Here is a 5967-nt window from a genome sequence, read left to right as displayed (position 1 = left end):
CAATGTCATTCTCATAAAAAGCCAAATTCCCAGTGTTTCTGTCAATTTAAACAGGGGACCTTTAGTACATAGCTATTAACAAGTAATCACAAGAGGTGTAATAATGAAGAATGCCCTTCATTTTTGCAGAGGGCAAGGTAGACACCGGTGTCCAGCCCTTGTCTTCAGAGGAAAATATGGAGGGAACTTAGGTGTTTGATGATGCGTTTAATTCACACAGGAATACATTAATATGATAGTCAGTGGAGCGGTAAAGCCCTCAAGTAAGGTTCTCTCATTAGTATGTTTCTCTATTTCTTTTTTTAATTATTCAACAAAAAAATGAGGAGCCGCATGACAGATGTATTGGCTGTGTCAAGAAGGAATGATTTGAATTTGAATTGTGCATAAAATCGTGCAATTATGAGGGCTCATTTGTGTATGTGAACAAAATATTTGCCTCTAATGAGTATTGGCTCTGAAGCACGAGTCGAATCACGGGGTATATTTTAATGCAATATTTATTCTCTTTTCAAGGATCTGGTCACATTTTGTGTGTTTGAATGTCATAAATATTAAATGTTCACACGACATAAGACGGAGCTTAAACAGTGGCCTAATAATGCAACTGGATGAGGTGGACGAGAGAAAATCTGCCACACCCCCAGGTCCCTCTGACTTCAAAAGCATACCATTTAGAGTGTGCAATGCTCCATAGAAGCCTGATGCTTGTACAAGTCATCTTGGTGGGCTATTATCTCACTTTACCATTGTCACAACTGGTTGGCCAGGCTTTCATCATACCTATAAAGCAAACACCTGATCTGCACACACTGGGGTATTGTCTTCTGAGCTCCTGCTTAGACAGAGAACAGGAGCCAACTGCAAGAAGACAGAGAATCATTGATGGCATGCTGCACTTAATCATCCCGGAGAGAAAGTTTGGATTTCTAAAATATCAACATTGCAGCAATCAAGAACATTTTTCAGTGTCACCTAACTGGTTTTGTTCATAAATCAATCATGAAAAATAAAGCTTACAAGTTGTGAAAACTGCTTTGTTTGTGGATTCGGGAACAAAGTCGGTATTGTATTTAAAACACATTAACGTCATTGAGCAGTGAAGTTTATTCTCCATTACACCCTTGGCCTGGTGTATTAAGAACTGATGAGTATGTATTTCTTGCGAGGACTTGAAGTTTCAGATTGTCAATTACAAGAGGTCTCTCACTGACTCTCATTATTATCTCTTCTTAATTTTCCTTCACACAGTTAACCACTATAGGGTCCACCGCTTTGACTTGAGGTTAACGCCAACCTCCTGCAAAAGGTTAAGCAGGCAATTCATTGCTTGATTAGGCTCAGTCTGCAATTAATCATGCTTAAATGCATACCCTCACTGAGCGATCATTTAGGAATGATGATTAATGGAAGATATTTCTCACTTTCCTCTCCATATTGGGCAGCGGCGTTAATGTGGGTCATGGTTGTGAAGAACGCCGCGGTAACCTTCGACCACAACTGTGATCGTGCTTATACACTCTAGAACAGGGGTGAAGGTCTCGTAAGTTAATTCTTTCTCGTGTTTGTGTGTGTGTGTGTGTTTCGTTCCTCTTTGAAAAGCCAGCTGCAGTGCGGCGGAAGCCATTTCTGGGAAACCGCCACGCATCAAAAATACAGGTGCAAGGTCGAGAGGACGAGTGGCGCACCTTGTGGGCATGAGGGACGACGTGCGAGATAGTTGCGTGTCAGTGATTGTTGAGTCAATTAATTATTGAACTTGGCAAGAGATCAATCGTTCCAGTAAGGTGATCCCATTTCCAACTGGCAGCATATTGAGACAGTAACCTATGACAATATTAATCACTAGCACAACAGCAGGCTAATTCCCATATGTAATTAGTCTACATTTTAATTCATCGAAAACTAGCACTTTTCTAAACTCGCTTAATTATGTACTGACACTTAATTATAGTCCCCCCCTCCCTGTCCTCCCCCCTCCCCAGTTTGTTTTCAGTGCCACAGATGGAAAAACATATTTATTTTGGGGAGGAAGAGATAAAATAAAAACTCCACCTGGGAAAGGAGCGGCAGGTCTCTGCTGAGTTGTGCTGCGTCTGGTAGGAATTTACTGGATTAGCTCAGTCACAAAATGTGAGATGAACCACATTGTCAATCACCCTCAGGGCAGAGCAAGAGAGGAAGAGCTGTCAATCAAAGCGGGTCTTCAATCGTCCCATTCACATCGCCTCCTGGAATCAGTCTCTCCCGCTGACTGCTCTTTGACATTTAACGCACTGGGGCCACGAGGATGGAGAGGAAAAAACATCCTCAGATCCTCCCTGTTCTTTCTCTCGGCCTGTCTGTCCTCGATCTTTGTGCTTTAGCAGAGGCAGATATGTGTGTTTAAAGTAATGACACTGTTCATTTAGTGCGAGACTGTGCAATAGCTGTGAGAAATGGCTGTAAAGCAGACAAAAAGTCGCACCAACTCTTTAAGTGCGGTGACAATAGGCAGCGCATACAATAAAGCCTAAACAGATTGGACTTGAGCAGCAGAACTATGTGTTCTTTTCATTCTGATGAATAAGTTATAATATTGCATTGCAAGGTTGAAAACATATGACTCCCCTTAACAGCATCTCTTTTGGGCTTTTCATGAGATGCATTATGAAATTCACACCGAGCTCATCAATAAAATGCATTTGCTAAAGCTCAAGCAATAAATGCACTCCATTTACCAACAGAGTCCATAAAAAAGAGAAAATACAACACAGAAAAAGAGCTGCTAATCTGCTGAACAGATAATACCTTCCTCCTCTGAAAGATGCAGCGGGATGAAAAATCCCGCTGCAGTTTGTTGTCGTTTTTATGTGTTTTCTCTCCTCTTGTTTGTATTCCGGGGCAGTCGCCTGGCTTCGAGTGAGGTATACAGAGTCATTGCTCTTTTGGCTCCAGTCCTGACACCTCGTGCCCTCAAGTGTGGACTCCTTAGCCGCGATCTGATCAGCATCTTTATAGTTTATCAGCCTTGGGGTTCAATTTTGGCTTGGATGCTTTTACAAATGAACGCAATCACTGGTGAGCCTTCGCATCCTGATTGCATTGAGAGAAGCGGGTGGAGGAAAGTTTAGTGGATTACCGTGCCACTTGAGGATGGAGCACAAACACAGCGAGGCAGCCACAGAGGGGGCCGCCTGAGCCTCCCTCCCCTGCCTGGGCTATTGGCACTCGCTGCTTGTACTCTGTCTTATTTCACTAAAATAATATAATTGTCTCCCATCTTATTGCTTGTAAAGCCATCTTCTGTCCGCAGGCGATGTGTGTGATCAATGTACTATCTAACAGAATCAATTCTTCCAGGAATACCTTGTGTTTGTGAAATGATCCCAGGCAGCTGCAGCAGAAGACGGAGCTGGAAGTGGGATCCTATGGTACTCAGATTAGTTTAGTGACTTGGACCCTCCAGTTCACTCTGAATGGTATGGCTCTTCGCCCATTTCTCATGTTGTTCACCGTGAGAGTGTGTGTGTGTGTGTGTGTGTGTGTGTGTGTGTGTGTGTGTGTGTGTGTGTGTGTGTGTGTGTGTGTGTGTGTGCAAAATAGGCTTCCGAGGGAATTCACATTCATATTGCCAGTTATGTGCATCATCCCTTGAACATCTTCTAAGCAGTTTATTCCACTTGTAACTGCTACAGTGCAGGGGCCCCGTGAGATGTTCTCAACTGTGCTGGAAAATGGTAATAAATGTCATGTCAACTGTTGGGGAATACAAAACGGATTTGTTGAATTTTACTAGAAACAGGAGTTTGATCTTATCACTCCTTATGTGTATTTGTTTGTGTGACTCCAAGTATTTACTCTGTCTATCATCATTGTCATTGTTGGCACTGTTGACTATTGTGGAATACTGCATGTGTTACATAGAAAAAAACATGTAGAATATATGTTTACAATAAGACCAGAAAATAATGGCACAATTTAATCTACTTAATATTAATATAAAATCAATACAATTTTACACAAGACAAAATTTATTTCAATCAAAAAACAGTGAATATGAACAAATCCATGTTTTGTGTCTCCAGTAAAGGCTCCTATGAAATCACACCAGAATGAATGAATTAATGTCCCAGTGCCCGTGTGCACTCCCTCCTCTAAACAATGATATCAGACGTGAATTGAGGGAGTGGATCGAGGAGAGTAATATGCCAAAAAACTATTACAGATGGGAGACTATGGGACCAGACCCCTCTGGAGGAGCAAACTAGAGTAAGAAAAGAGTGGAATCAAGCCAAAGGGAACCATTTTGGCACTTCATTTTGTTCGCAATCGTCAACGGAAATCTCTGTCGTGAAGGCAACGTCTGTGGCTTTCCACCAGAATTTCACGCTTTTGCAGATTTTCTCATGTGAAGTAAATGAACATTCAGTAAAAAATACCAAAGTCCTGCATGTGAACAAAACACCTGAGAACACACTGTGACTGACATTTCTTGCATGGAGTTGTAATATGGTGTAAAATACTGGCTTGGCAAGCCTTTAGCGAAAGCAGTATCTGGGTTAATAAGCATGGAGAATTTCCCAGGAAGTACCATGGCATATTGAGTTACTTCTGCACACTAAAAAAAAGGGACACTTTATGCAAATTCAGGTTCACCCTAGCAATTGTCATTCAGTTGTTTAGTCCTGCGGTTTGATTCAATTTAGGGGAAAACAGCAATGCCAAATTGTGTCTTTCGATAGCATCACTGCAATGATTGAGTTATGCGTTATTGCATTTGTGACTTGAGTTCAGTCTGTTGCTCTGCAGTTTGAGTCTTTACCTGAGAGCAGCACGAGAAGTCGGGTCCAAAAATCCTTTCATTTCCTCTGTAAACCACATGTCATGTCTTATATTAGGTGGATAAAGGACGTATGTGCCTTCATGTCTCTGCACCTTAGATCTGGCCAGAGATTTCACCCTCCCCTTTATTTCGTCTTTTTTTTCCCCCTTCCTCTCCTCTGTTTACTTTCCTGCATTCTCATCTTCATGCGTCTTGTTTTGTCTTTCTCCCGCTATCTCTATCTCCTCTCCCCTCTTGCTTGCTTTCTCTCTCTCTCTCTCTCTCTCTCCCTCCGTCCCACTCGGCTCTGCGTCGTCGGTCTCGGCCCATTCTCTGGGTAGCACAGGAAGTGAAACTGTAACACAGAGTTCACTGGTAATTGGCCACGGTCACGCTAACCAAACAGGAAGGAATCTGCAACTGATTAGAATTCTTCCTCCTGCAATAATACCCCCACTGCCCCCTCCACCCCCCACCTCCCCCCATTACCCCCCGCCCCCACAAAATTAATTACATTCGGGGGTCTATTCCCACTATTGGTTTTCCTGTTTTGAAGCTGCATTATAAAGGGACAAATCCCAAGACAACACAGCCGAGCTAGCTTTTCAATTACAGGGAGACGGGCTAAGTCTTGAAGGGCTGAGGAAGCGCAGGCAGGCATCCACGTCTCCGTCTCCTCATCCAGACAGCGACTTTACCGGCTGGACTGGCCAGTCAGCGGGACGGACTGCTGAATAATCTCTTCATGACTCGCTCACACACGCATACACCGGCCTCCCAATTTCTCTGGCTCAAAACAAGCTTTCTAAATGTCCACTATTTATGACTTATCCCTATGATATTTCTGTTAGTATTTATACGGAAAAAGTATTGATTTGTAGATTAAAAAAGATAAAACTCACATGTGAGTTAATGCAACCAAAACTTTTCCCCCCAAACATACAGTGACATACACAAAACAGTTGATAAATTTCAAAGTATAGTCAAATAAATAATGTCTGAAAATGTGAAATTATAGAAAACTTTGGATTTAAAAATGTGTAAGTGCAGCATGTAGTTGCATTTCTCCTGTTTGATTTATTGCTGCTGTTTTAATATAAAGAAGAATTTCAGTAATAAAACACTCACATTGTTCGGTGTTTTTTTTATTTTATCTACAGAAT

This window comes from Acanthochromis polyacanthus, chromosome 20 (assembly GCF_021347895.1).
Source record: "Acanthochromis polyacanthus isolate Apoly-LR-REF ecotype Palm Island chromosome 20, KAUST_Apoly_ChrSc, whole genome shotgun sequence".
Lineage (NCBI taxonomy): Eukaryota > Metazoa > Chordata > Actinopteri > Pomacentridae > Acanthochromis > Acanthochromis polyacanthus.
This window is presented reverse-complemented; position numbering follows the sequence as displayed.